The sequence below is a fragment of the Rhipicephalus sanguineus genome, chromosome 7, assembly GCF_013339695.2.
Source record: "Rhipicephalus sanguineus isolate Rsan-2018 chromosome 7, BIME_Rsan_1.4, whole genome shotgun sequence".
Lineage (NCBI taxonomy): Eukaryota > Metazoa > Arthropoda > Arachnida > Ixodida > Ixodidae > Rhipicephalus > Rhipicephalus sanguineus.
The window spans coordinates 41191002-41197405 of NC_051182.1; the positions used below are offsets into that span (position 1 = coordinate 41191002).

The 6404-nt window shown below is 49.6% G+C and overlaps 1 pseudogene; it reads left to right on the plus strand.

Moving 5' to 3' along the window:
• The first annotated feature begins 525 nt into the window (after positions 1-525).
• Positions 526-5984, plus strand: LOC119400670 (uncharacterized; annotated as a pseudogene).
• Positions 5985-6404: the final 420 nt, after the last annotated feature.

Consider the following 6404-nt stretch of genomic DNA (forward strand, 5'->3'; position numbering starts at 1 on the left):
GCTTGGGGACAAAGGAGCTTGCGAGCCACTAGGGCGCATGCGCAGAAACCAAGCCACTCTTGGGCTCTTGTGCTCGGGTAGGCCCAAGACCCAAAATCGAAAACTAGCGTGGGGCCCCAAGACGTTTTGTGTCACCGCGAGACTATTCAGACGCCGCGGGCCACGACGCTCTATGGGCCGCGTCTCGCATGATTCTAATTTCACCTCTTGTGGCGCCCTGTGCGTTTGCGCCAACGTAGCTTGCGTTTAACCGTTTAACCCAACGTTACCAGATCTTTCTTTCAGTTATCAAACTCCGCCGCTGCGCGTGACGCCTTTCCATTGAGTGCCGCGTGGGGGCGCGCGCGACACTGCTTGCCCGGCTTGGTGAGAGGTGAGCCCACGGAGGAGCTGGACTGCACGCCCAACGTTGCTAAAGACGACCGCGGCGTTTTGGTTATGTTGTTATCATGCGGGCGTTTGCTTTGATTTCCCGTGCATAGTCTTAGGATGTCAATGGCTGCTGTGCCTGTGTAGTGAGAAGTAATGCCGCATGGCTTTGTGTCCGGCTGCAAAAGCGGCTACGACTCTGCGAGGGGTGCAGCTGAGAAGAGGCACTTTTTCAAACCGCCTAACGACGCCTTGCGGCTTCAAGAATGGCAACACGCGATCCCAAGAAGTGACAGGGAGCTCACGAGCTCTTGTGTTGGATGACGCCCTACCTTGCTTGCTTCCCAACTGTCCAAAATATCTGTCAAAGCATACGGAAACGCAAAGCACGTGCCGTGAGGCCACCTATCCAACCGAAGCGTCGGAATGTTCAGCACGACGCCGAACAAAAAAACATAGCGCCGAACACCTTCCATTATGGGAAGAGAGGCTGCTCTGTGGCAGGCAGCGTCGCACTCGATAGCACCCAGTCCCTGTTCGAGGAGCTATCGACAATGGCGCACGAGGGACGGCGAGTGCAAGGCTGGTCGACTGAACTCCTTGGTTCTACTGTCGTCCTGTACAAACTCGAAGTATAAGGCAGTCCCCTGAGTCGGTAAGGCAGCGACGTCCTCAAGCGATTTTTGTTTGTCAGTCAGTGCAAATGGGCGGCTTGTACCATCAACTGTCTACACAGAAAGCTCGCATCTGGAGGTCAAGTCATTCAGTGACCTGACATGCCTGCTCAGCCACGTGGAAAAGCTAAAGTCATGTCAGGGCTTTCCTGCCAAGCTTTACCCACAAATATCGTCCTCATCGGTAGCCAGTAAAGATGGTGAGACATGGAGACGCAAAACATGCACCATGTTGAGCTTGGATGCCACCTGTCCAGAATGCAAAACGCTAGGTAGACTGTTTTTGAGTCGTACAAAGAACTGTCAAAGGCGCAAACCAAGACCCAAGAACAAATGCATCAAAACGTTGCGTCGGAAAGTTATCCGAGCGACGCTAAAGAGAGAAAAGCTGAAGAAAGGGATGACTGCTATGAAAAAACAACTTTGTAGCGTGACTGAAGCTAACATTGAAAGTATGCTTCATGTTCTCCCTGAAAAGCAGCAACTGGCATTCAAAACGGCCATAATGGCAGCAAAAGCAAAGATGAAAAACGGAAGGCGTTATGATGACGAATGGCTGATGACGTGCCTCTTACTGCAAATTTCTAGCCCAAAAGTTTATACCCTCATTTCAGACACCCAGCTGTTGCCGCTTCCTACTAAAGCCCGCTTGCGTCAATCATCAGTGGTATCCCATGCAAAACGGGTACAATGAAGTTGCACTAAGTACCATTAAGGAGCACTTTCAGGGCGAGAGCCACATCAGAAGGTGTGGCGTTCTACTTGTCGATGAGGTAAAGCTCAAGCAGTCTGTTGCCTTCAATAAGGTGTCCTGCAAAATAGACGGGTTCGTCGACTATGGTGACGTAGCATCCCCAGCCACAGATCAACTCACTGATCATTGACTAGTTCTCATGTTTGTGCCACTATTTGAGGACTGCGTGCAGCCGACAGCAAGCTTCGCAACAAAAGGAGCAGCCCATGGGAAGGTTCTTTCTAAACTCCTGCTGAGTGCTGTGCTTGAACTGCACAAAAGCAATGCCTCAGTGCTTGCTATCATAAGTGACGGAGCTGGGAACAACCGCTCAATGTGGACACAGCTTGGTATATCGGGGAAGCTGGACTCTGCATGCCATCACATCGAGCACCCTTGGGAGCCTTTTCAGAGGATCTATTTCATTTGTGATGTCCCACACATCATAAAATGCATCAGAAGTCATCTGAAGAAGCATACTTATGGACTGGTAAGAAAAAAAACTAAACTTCAAATGTTCTGAATTAGATTTTAATCGTTCACTTTCTTATTTCGAGGCAGGTGATCATCACATCAACTTTGGCCACTACGTCACGCTGTTTGACACAGAAAAAGACAAACACCTAGGAGTCGTGCCAAAACTGACGCGAGCCCATGTTGCACCTGACAACTTTCAGAAGATGAGTGTCAGGCTTGCCACCCAGGTATTTTGCCTACTATAGTCTATGCGTGTTACTCGTTGCATGCTGTTTGTGTTCATTATTCTGAACACAAATGCGCTTTCTTAACAGCTGTTCAGCCGTAGCACAGCAGTTGGCATCAAGCTGTACAGAGAAGCCAAAGGCCAGGCATGGAAAACTCTGAAGGCACTGAAACATTCACCAGGATGGTCAATGACCTTTTTGATGCTTTGAACATCAACCTACCATCGAGAGGAGCGAGGCGCCACTCGAAAGAAATACAGGTGATTACTTGACCTATTCACCTGATTGGGCCTTGCATGTTCTTGAGTGCTCACATTGTTCAGCATGTCAACATTACGAAACTAATATTTTCATATCCTAAAATCTTTCTTGGAGATGCTCAACATGACAGAACGAAATTCAGTCGAAAAGAACCTGGAGCTTTTTGCGTCACAGCAAACAACACAGTCTTTACGAGTCACTTTGCTGTCTACCACAGACATCATTGAATACTTGCTGACCCAAGGTACCCACTGTGTCCGTACGGCAAAGTTAGATCAGGACCCCTTGGAGGTAAGCGTGCCATTCTTTTTTTTACTTGGTGCATTTTGTTAGCACATGTCAGCGCAACTCAAAGCCATATATTTCTGTTTCAGCGACACTTCTAGCTGGCACGCTCATTTGGAGGTCATGAATCTCACCCGACTGACAACAGTCGGGTGAGATTCAGTCAAATATTCCGCCTCCTCAGCCTCTACACACCATTAAAGACAGCTCTGCGTGGTAGAGAGAGAGAGAAAACTTTTATTTGTGGAGGCCGCAAGAAATATTCTCGTTGGGTGGAGCCCTTAGTTCAGGGCCCCATTGGCTCGCGCCACACCACGTGCCCGCTGGATCAGCCGACGCTGCTCCTGCGGCCTTGAGCTGGTCAGCGCAGTCTCCCAGGAGGATTGTGAGGGTGAAGGAATAGGGCGGCAGCCCGGTGGTTGTGGACATTCCCAGGTGCAGTGATACACCGTGGGCTTCGCTCCACAATAGGGGCAGTATGAGGGATATTGTGTGGGGTGGAAGAGATGAAGGACGTAAAGGCAGGGGAATGAATAAGTCTGAAGCTGCCGCCAGGCAACAGCCTCTTTTCGGTTGAGTGATTTGTGTGGTGGTGGGAAGTACATGCGGCTTTGTCGGTAGTGTTGTAGCGTTTCAGTGTAGTTGAGTGGTTCTGTTGGTGCATCGTCTGGGTTGGACAGCTCTTCCGATGGCGCCCGGTTTGTGAGCTCTCGAGCTACCGCATTAGCGCGTTCATTGCCATGGAAAGAGGCGTGTCCAGATGTCCAGACGATACGCACCCTGTGTAACAAAGAGGGGTGCATTGATGTCAGGATACGGTGTGTGTAGGGTGTGACCATTCCTTTCGCTATGATCCGACAGGCAGTTTGTTAATTGGTAACCACGGTAATTGGTTTGTCCGGTGAATTGTGAAGCGTGTATAATAGGCAGGGCCATAGCAGCCTCATCTGCCGTGCCACTGTCCAGGGTTTTAAGCGTAGCTGATACCGTTACAGAATCGGTGTTGTCCACTACGACCAGACACATGGCCCGTTTTTGTGGATATCGGGCCACATCAGTGTAAAGGACTGGTGCGTTAGATGTGCCGTCACCTACGACTCGCATTAGAGCTTGAACTCTTGCCCGTCTCCGGCCTTTATGTCGATCAGGGTGCATATTGCGGGGTATGGGGGCTACTTGAATTTTCCTCCTAATGTCAAGTGAAACGTGTTTCGGTTCTTGTTGCGGTTTGTTTGGCACGCTGTATCCCTACCGAGAGAGAATGAGACAACCCTGTCTTGTCCGCTGGAGACGTTCAATTTAATTGTTACCATGTCCTTCAAATAGTTCACGTATGGTGTTGGGAACCCCAAGTCGTAGAAGGAGCTGCTTGGACGCGTGATGGGGCAGTCCCAGAGCAGCCTTTAGTGCCATGCGGAGAAGGGCGTCCATCCGGCTTGTCTCGGTTTGAGTAAGGTTGTGGTAGTGGAGGTGGTAGGTCAATGTGCTTATGATGAGGGCTTGTACCAATCGGAGAGTATCTTTTTCGAGAAAGTCATGTCGGTGGTTGGTAATGCGCTTAATCATATGAGTCACTTGGGCGATTTGTTTGCGCAGTAGTGGGAGGGTATATGTGGCCTTGCCGTTGTGTTGTATATGAAGTCCTAATATGCCGAGTCTATCTACCCTTGGAATAAAGTTTCCATTCAGATGCACGATAACGTCTGGTGATATGTTGGTTTTTTTCCGGCGTTTAAACACCAGCAGTAGTTCGGACTTCTCAGCTGCGCAAGTGAGTCCTCCGGCTAAGGCATACCCTTGAACCACATTGACAGCGTCCTGTAGTGCGTCTTGAATGGCGCCGTCTGACCCTTTGCTTACCCAGATTGTGACGTCATCGGCGTAGAGCACATGCTGCACATTTGGAATTTTGTCTAGGAGTGGTGGTAGTTTTGCCAATGCCATGTTGAAATGGGTAGGTGATAAAACTGAACCTTGCGGAGTGCCTCTGCTGGAAAGCCTTATAGTGCCCGACCGAAGTTCCCCAGGACCAACGGTTGCCGTACGGTCAGATAAAAACGCTCGTACGTAATCGTAGGTGCGTTTGCCACATCGGGATTAGGCAAGGTTGTTTAAAATGAGGTCATGTGAGACATCATCAAATGCCCCCTTAAGGTCTAAGGCCAAAATTGCTCTAGTTTGAGCCACACTTGGGCCATCCACGACATCTTCCTTAAGTTGCAGCTGTAGGTCCTGTGTCGACAAATCATCGCGGTAACCGAATAGGGTGGTAGGAAAGAAGTTGGTCGCCTCGAGGTAATCTTGCAGGCGCAGTGGTAGTGTGCAAGGCACACCATGTTCTGTGCTCATTAGTGTTACTGACACACTCAGAAGAACAAAGGATGCCCACCAAGAAGAGAAAGTCTGCCTGCACGACATAGTGGAAGCCAAAATGATGGAAATTACCACTGCTTCTGCTGATGCATCTGAGCAAGGACCAAGCGACCATGCGTATTACAGGGGTGATATGGAGGACACTGTTGTATACCACCTGTGTGGCTACATCATACACAAGTTCACCTAGCATGCAACATGCCATCTCTGCATAGCGGACATCAGCTTCCCCACGCCAGTGCTTGCTTCTGACAGCTATTTAACTGACTATAGGAGCTTTAAGCAAGGCAGCTTAAAGCACACAACACAGAAGATGTTGACATTCATGACAATAGCAAACAAGATAATTTCAGCTTCTCTGGAGAAGGAGGGTCTCTGTGGGGACTTATTTTGGAAAGTGTTGGAAGAGTTGGAGGAGCACCACCTTTCTCGACTTGGCTGTGACCAGCACAATGCGGCATTCACTTGCCAAGTGTTGAATTTTTCGTCATCACCCGCATGTATTTCTACTCGCGGGATGTGAACCGCCGTCTGGGAAGCAGCGAAAAAGTGGCAATAGCGAACAAAAAGGCGCGCCTACTGTGATAAATCACGCAGCAACCAGATGAGATTCTTTGTGTTCTTTGAATGTGTGAAGTACTCATGCTTGTGCGTGAAATAAATGTTTGTCAGGCCGCACGTACTTTTTTTCGCTGCGGCCGCTGCAAATCTAGGTGCTAGGCTGCAGTAAAGGTAAGTGCGAGCGCTTTGAGTCCTCGTCTTCTTTCTCTTGTCCTCGCCGGTAGTTCGCGTTATCAAGACGCTCATTGTTACACCAACAAGCACAAGCAACCACGCTTGCGAGTGCCGGAGCGTGTAAACGTTGTGCGGAAATATTCTAGCCATTTCGAACCGAGCCTGCAGCCGGGCGTTCGCGGTACGCGCTAATCGGAAGATCGCGAGCAATACGGGTCGCCCACTCAACTTTTCCCGGTTTTCTGGATAATAGCAACCAATTTGTCTCTA